The sequence below is a fragment of the Rhinolophus ferrumequinum genome, chromosome 12 (genome assembly GCF_004115265.2).
Source record: "Rhinolophus ferrumequinum isolate MPI-CBG mRhiFer1 chromosome 12, mRhiFer1_v1.p, whole genome shotgun sequence".
Lineage (NCBI taxonomy): Eukaryota > Metazoa > Chordata > Mammalia > Chiroptera > Rhinolophidae > Rhinolophus > Rhinolophus ferrumequinum.
The window spans coordinates 71,234,374-71,240,583 of record NC_046295.1 but is presented as its reverse complement, the minus strand read 5'-3'; positions in this window follow the sequence as shown (position 1 = coordinate 71,240,583).

The following is a 6,210-nucleotide window of genomic DNA, read 5'->3' as shown; positions in this document are numbered from 1 at the left end:
TTGGTGAGAGAAATGCTGACAGGACTTGTGGTTCTGTAGGAAGGAAAATGCGCTATATTGGAAAGATACCTGACCCTGACTTTTCTTCCTCCTTTGCCTCTAACTTGACGTGTGTTCTCAGGCAAGTTAATTTTCTCTCCCTGGGCCCTCATTTTCTTCATCTTTAAAATGAAGGAATTGCCCTGGATTAGGGTTCATAAACTCAAATGCCCAGGGGAGACATGCAAATAACATAAATGAGTGAAGCATGCTGGGTAGGATGTGCTGAACCACAGAAAGCTTATGAGGCCAGTTGACTCAACTCTAAGTGTTAGGCAGAAACGAGCCCGATGTTGGCAGGTCTTCTGATTTTTTAGGAGCAAGTGGAAATCTAGAATTGTATTTGAAATTCCCTGATTTTAAAAATGTTGATAACTAATTGAAGATAATTTAAAATACAGTGGGCTTAACAAATCATGTCTGTGGGCTGCCAGTGTGTATTCCTGTAAAGCTAAAGAATGCTGTGATTCAGCAGTGGAAATGTTTTAACATAACTGGCAAAAACATTAGAAAGTAAAGGGAGCAGGAGGTAGGAAAAATTCAACCATTTCCCATTGTGTTACAGGAGAGTGAGGGGGGCATGTGCGTATTTCAGTCATGGACAGGAAGATGAACGTAAGAACTAGAACCTCAATGAGAGCCTCTGCCTGGGAATGTGAGTTACTCTCTTCTTGCTGACTGTAGTATAAAGTATATCCGTTTTAGGTGGGAAAAAGCGTTCCTGGCAGAGCTGAGAATGATGTAAACTACAGTGGGGACACGGCTCTCCCAGAGTCTGCCCTGGAGGTACCTTTTTAGAAAATTGATGGTCGGTTTCAAGGACAGGTTTAGTTAATATCCATGTGGAGACTCTAAGGGAATCAGGTAAAAGAACATTATCTTCCTCTGTCCCCCAATCCATCTCATACTGAGTTTTGTACATGAGCTCTCCTTGGTCCTCCAAGAAATGGAACCAGAATTGCAGCTGGAATCTATTTTGCAGGAGACTTTGGGCAGTGAGGGTAAATGACGTTTTCCTTCTCATCCAGCCTGAACAAAGAACAGATTACTGATATAATGACCATCCCTCCTCTCGCCGCACTTGGAGAGATAGCCAATAGCTTCAAAGAGCAAGTAATTATAATAACAGTCCTTTGTGGGAAAGTGTTTTGGAAAACGACAAACGTGAGACGTGCACGGTATGTGCCACTTCAGTTTTCAGTGGCACGGGTGAGTACCGGGTTTATCATCAGGCTGGCGCCGAGTGCCGCTGCTCTTGACAGCAGTCCTCGAGGCAGGTGGTGGGGTCCTAACCTCAGTTCCTCCTCAGAGGCCTTTTTCTCGCCTGAGCATTTTATTCGTTGCTTTATGGATGCTAGATTTAGTCATACTACTGCCAGCTTTTACACAAATGGAAAACTAACTCATCCTTTTTAAAAAATGAAAGTGGGGAGTCGGCGAGAGAAGCGGGTGAGGGAAGCCGTAGTTGCTTAGTCTCGTTTCTCTGAGTGAGAGGCTGTCTTCAGTACGTGCTGACGTCCACCTCATTAGCTGGGGGCAAGGGAATTGCCTCTGTCTCTTCTTCTGTGGATATTCTCGCTCCTGAAAAATTCTCTAGTCGTGAACAGGCAGGCTCCATCCATTACCACGTTGGATTTCTGGAGTGACACTGGTCTGGTGGCCCTGAAGGTTTTCTGTCAGCTTCATAAGAGGTACCATAACAACCCAGGCTCCAGAGGGGCCGCGAGGGTCCAGGAGAGCTGAGTGAGTGTGAGGCTTTCAGCAGACTTTGTTCCCATTCCAGAGCAAGCTAGTTTCCTCCAGCGCCATTATTTGGAAGTAGTCAATGGTACCAAAACTGGCTTCCAGACCTATCAGAGAAATAGACCTTTTCCACGGAGGGCCTCGACCTTAAAGCTCCGCGGGGAGTTTCACTTGTTTGGATAGCTTTTCATGAGAGGAAGGTGGGGAATTGTTGCTATGAAATTTTAAGGTTTGCTCTTCATTTTTCATAGTTTAAAAATTACTCTGTTCTGGCCATTGAAAACACTTAGTGTGAAGTGTGAATGAGGATTATAATTATTCTAGCATTTGCTCTGGGGAGAATGATTACTGCTCTGTATCTCTAAAATATTTTAGGGAGAAAAAATTACTTTTGGAAACAGTATTATTTTAGATGTGAAGAAGTTGTGTCTGTTAGGTTAGGCATTTGGACCAAACAGAAGTAGCTAAGGATAGTGGAGTCTGGCTTTACACATTGCTTTGGCCAAATGCAGCAGCAGCTTGAGGCTGTGATTGTGTGTGCGGGCTTGGGAGCCATGGGGTGAGTCTTCCCACCATCACTCTTGAGCTTTCCATGCCTCCTCTGGGCCTCCCGCAGGCCTTCTCTGTAGGGAAGTGTGCAGAATCGGATCGCACTCCAGGAGGCAGCCTGGGGCAGGGCACACTGTCACTGTCACCTCTGCCTTTAGGGACACGGAGTTGTCAGGACAGGGGACAAGCCCGTTAGGTCTGTCCCGTTGACAAGCCTTCATACCTGGTTATGCTGGCGCTTGCCAAGATTTCTAAGACAACCAAGGCACTGCTGAGAATTATTCAGTCCCCAGATGGACTGTCTGATGAGAAGAACAGGTCAGCATTCTTGACAGATGGCCCACTCGCCATCTTTGGCAGTGTCTGATCAGAGGTTCCCCATGCCTACTCTAGGAAAGGGAAGTTCTTTCAGGATAAATCCTCACGTGGATTACTGGATAGTCGTTGTACCTCTCCCATCAGCCGAATCAGGCCGAATGATCGTGCTCAGTGCAAAAAGGTGTTTTGCTGTGAAGTTGTTTCAGTGTTGCCAGTCTTCCCTAGAATGGTTTAGTTGGTTACAGTTAGTGCTACAATCCTGATCGGGGTAAACCCACTTACTTATCATGGTTTAAAGAAGCCAGCTACTTCTCTTCATGAATGTACTCAAAAAAAAAAAAATGTGTTTTGCGTGTTTAAGCCTGGCAAGTGATTCATTCAGATGATAAAAACTCACATAGTGAATAGACGTATTTCAATAATTCAGACGGAGTACTCTTGATGAGACTGCTCAGGTTGAAAAAGGCTGGTCTCACCAATCCAGCATCTGTAGCAATGTGGTCGAATTCATCAACTCATGTCTTTCACTAATTTGATGTGTGTTGTGCCCTAGGGGGAGCGAGGTGATGTTTCTATTTGAACTGTCTGTGGGGCACAGGGAGAAGGGATGGCTTAAGCAAATAGTGGGATGATGGTGGGGCAAGATGTCTCCGAAAGATGAGACGTTTTTCTGCATTACAAGAAGCTTTCTTTTACCCACGAGTGATCATGCTATCCATAAATAATTGATATCTATCTATACATTAAAGCAGGTTCCTTTGATTAGGCAACATTTGGTTAGCCACGCCGAAGTTACTGTTTGTACTTGAAAGTAATAAAGCCGCATTTCCTTAAAAATGCATTCTGTAGTCAAGACTATTTTCTTGCTTTTTTCCTCCCCAGCCAGTTCAGAGGGGACTTTTCAAACGTGACTGTGTTTTAGAATGTGTTTTTAGAAAATGGAACTGCTCCTCATGTGATCTAAAGTGGCTCTGTTCTTTTTCTGCATGTACTAGAATGTAAGCCCGACAATATAACGATTTTTGAATGAGATCCAAGAGGGAAAACAATACATTTAAAAGTAAAATGCAAGGAAGGAATTCGGGCGACTTTTACGAGTAGATAGATGCAAATGGGGAAACAAGTACCGTTAAACACAGGTCAAGACCTTGGACTCAGCTTCCTCTCTACTCAGCACAGGCCTGACTTGGTTCATTCTTCTCAACTGAAGTTTGTAGGGCTCCTTGTCATCCTGTGCCTTTGATCCCCAGCAGCGCCTTTGCAGGGCAGATTGTCATTCCTCCTTCACAGATGAGAAAGCCGAGGCTGGGAAAACTGGCTAAATGCTTCGAGGAGTAATAAGTGGTGAGGTTGAGGCTGGGGCTCTGATTTTTAGCCTTCACGGTCCTGGATTTTTCCCGCCTGTCCTTGTTTCCCTTCCCATCTCTTTCAAGTCTCTTCATACCGGGGCTGCTACCTTCCCCGTTCACCACTTGTGAGCCCCTTTTGAGCCGTCTTATGCTCTGCTTCCAGGGCTTCTCCCTAATTCTTTGAGCACGTGTATCCTCTGTTCAAACAACCTTGATGACTCCCTATTATTATCAGCAGGAGGTGTCTAGACTTATTAACCTAGCATTAGTCGAGCCCCAGCTCATCTCTCCGAACAGTTATTGCTCTTTTCCTTCCTTCGTACTTTGGCTCTTTCCCTGTCCTCATAGAAAAGCCCTCCCTGTGCCTTTCCATCTGTCACAGGGCCAGCGTGTGGGACCCACTGACCTCCCACTATCTTTAAAGCCTCTGCTGACTACCATCCCCCATTCACCTGACTCAGTGTTTCGGTCCAGGGTAGTTAGTTGTGCAATTTATTTGGCAGTTCATCATGTAGTACCTTTTGTAGTTGGCAAACCATTAACTTCCACCCTTGTTGCATAAATTTTTCACAATCTGGGTGACTATTTGTCTCCCCAGCAATATTGTAAGACTGAGTTCTTACATGATGGCCAGTAAGTTCTTGAGAAGATATTTTAGTAAATTCCATGCATTTTCTTAGAGGCTATGTGTTGTGGAGGAAAAAGAACTTTGAGGATATCAGAGCATTGAGGCAAAAGGAAAGACCAATTGCACACAGCTCTTCCTCGCTTAGACTTCCTTGTTCAGCCATATCCTACGAATTCTAAAGTGCCCTGAGCACATTGGGACAGAATGTGTGATGATTGCTCTGGGATTAGACATGGATCGTCCTTGCCGGTGGAATGGAATGTTCCCGTCCTTTGCATTTTAACCACATGTTCTGTTCTCTTTGTGGTAAAGATAATCTGACAATAATACCAACTGATGGAGAAAATTACCCAGAGCGCCTTTATCATACTGATTTTTAATGTTCCCTTCTAATCCTTAGGCACACGTGTGTAGATTTATGTGATGGAATTCCTCGTTCTGTATGGTGCTGTCCGAAATGTGCTTTAAGTCTCTGTAATTACCACAGTACTCTGTAATACTCCTTTTTACTATAATTTGCTAAAGCATTCCTGTTTTGGTGGCTGATTAGGTAGTTTCCAGTTTTGCTTTTTAGATAATGCTACGGAGGCCTTCTGTGCTCATATTTCCTTGCAACAAGTTTTACTTACTGGTAAAAGTAAAGGAACTCTTTCTAACATTTTTGGTTACAGACACAGGAGAGCACATAAAACACACACAGTTTACTGAATAGTTACAAAGTGAACACCGAGCTAAGCACTGCCCAAGTCAGGAAAGAACATTTCTGGCTCCCCAGAAATCTCCTCTGTGTCTAGGAAGAAACACTTGATGGCGTTCGCTTCATATTTATTATGTGGTTTTCCAAATGGGTGAAAGGGATTTATGTCACCTTGCTGGTTGGAGTGAGCCTGTTTCAACACAACATCGGTTTTGAGTGGTTATTGTAAACATGTTTGCCAGTTGAGTAGGTATAAAGACGGTACCTTGAGGTTGCTTTAATTGACATGTCTTTAACATGTGAAGACAGATATGTGTATGTATGCTTATTTGTATTTCTTTTGAATTCTGCCTTCATCTTTTACTCATTTATTTTTATTATATTTTCAAATACTTGGAAAACATTGTTTGAGATGAATTATAGTCACAAATAAAATTTCACTCATCTAGGCACCACTAGTTTGGCTATAATAATTTCAACACAAGGCAGGCATTGACATTTTCTTTCATGACATAGAAAGGATTAGTGTCAAGCAAACCCGTCAATAATTGCTGTTTGCATCCCAGTAATGAGCATGACGTGTTCCAAACCATGCATTGCCTGTTAAAGTAGATCTAGTGCGACCCAGCGGTTCAGAAGACAGCTGGCCAGCAGGACTGGGTATATATATGAAAACTGTACTTTTAATTTTAACTTTTCCTAATGAAGATGGACCACAGGGGTGATCAATAATATTTAAAGGGAAATATGGGAAATCGTGAATCAAGAGGTTTTTTTCCCCCCCAAATTAACCATGTGTTGAAATTTAAATGAGGGATTAATCCAGAAGGCAACCAAATGCAGACTCCAAGAACATATCCTAGTGTTTTGTTTTATGCAGAGTCAAG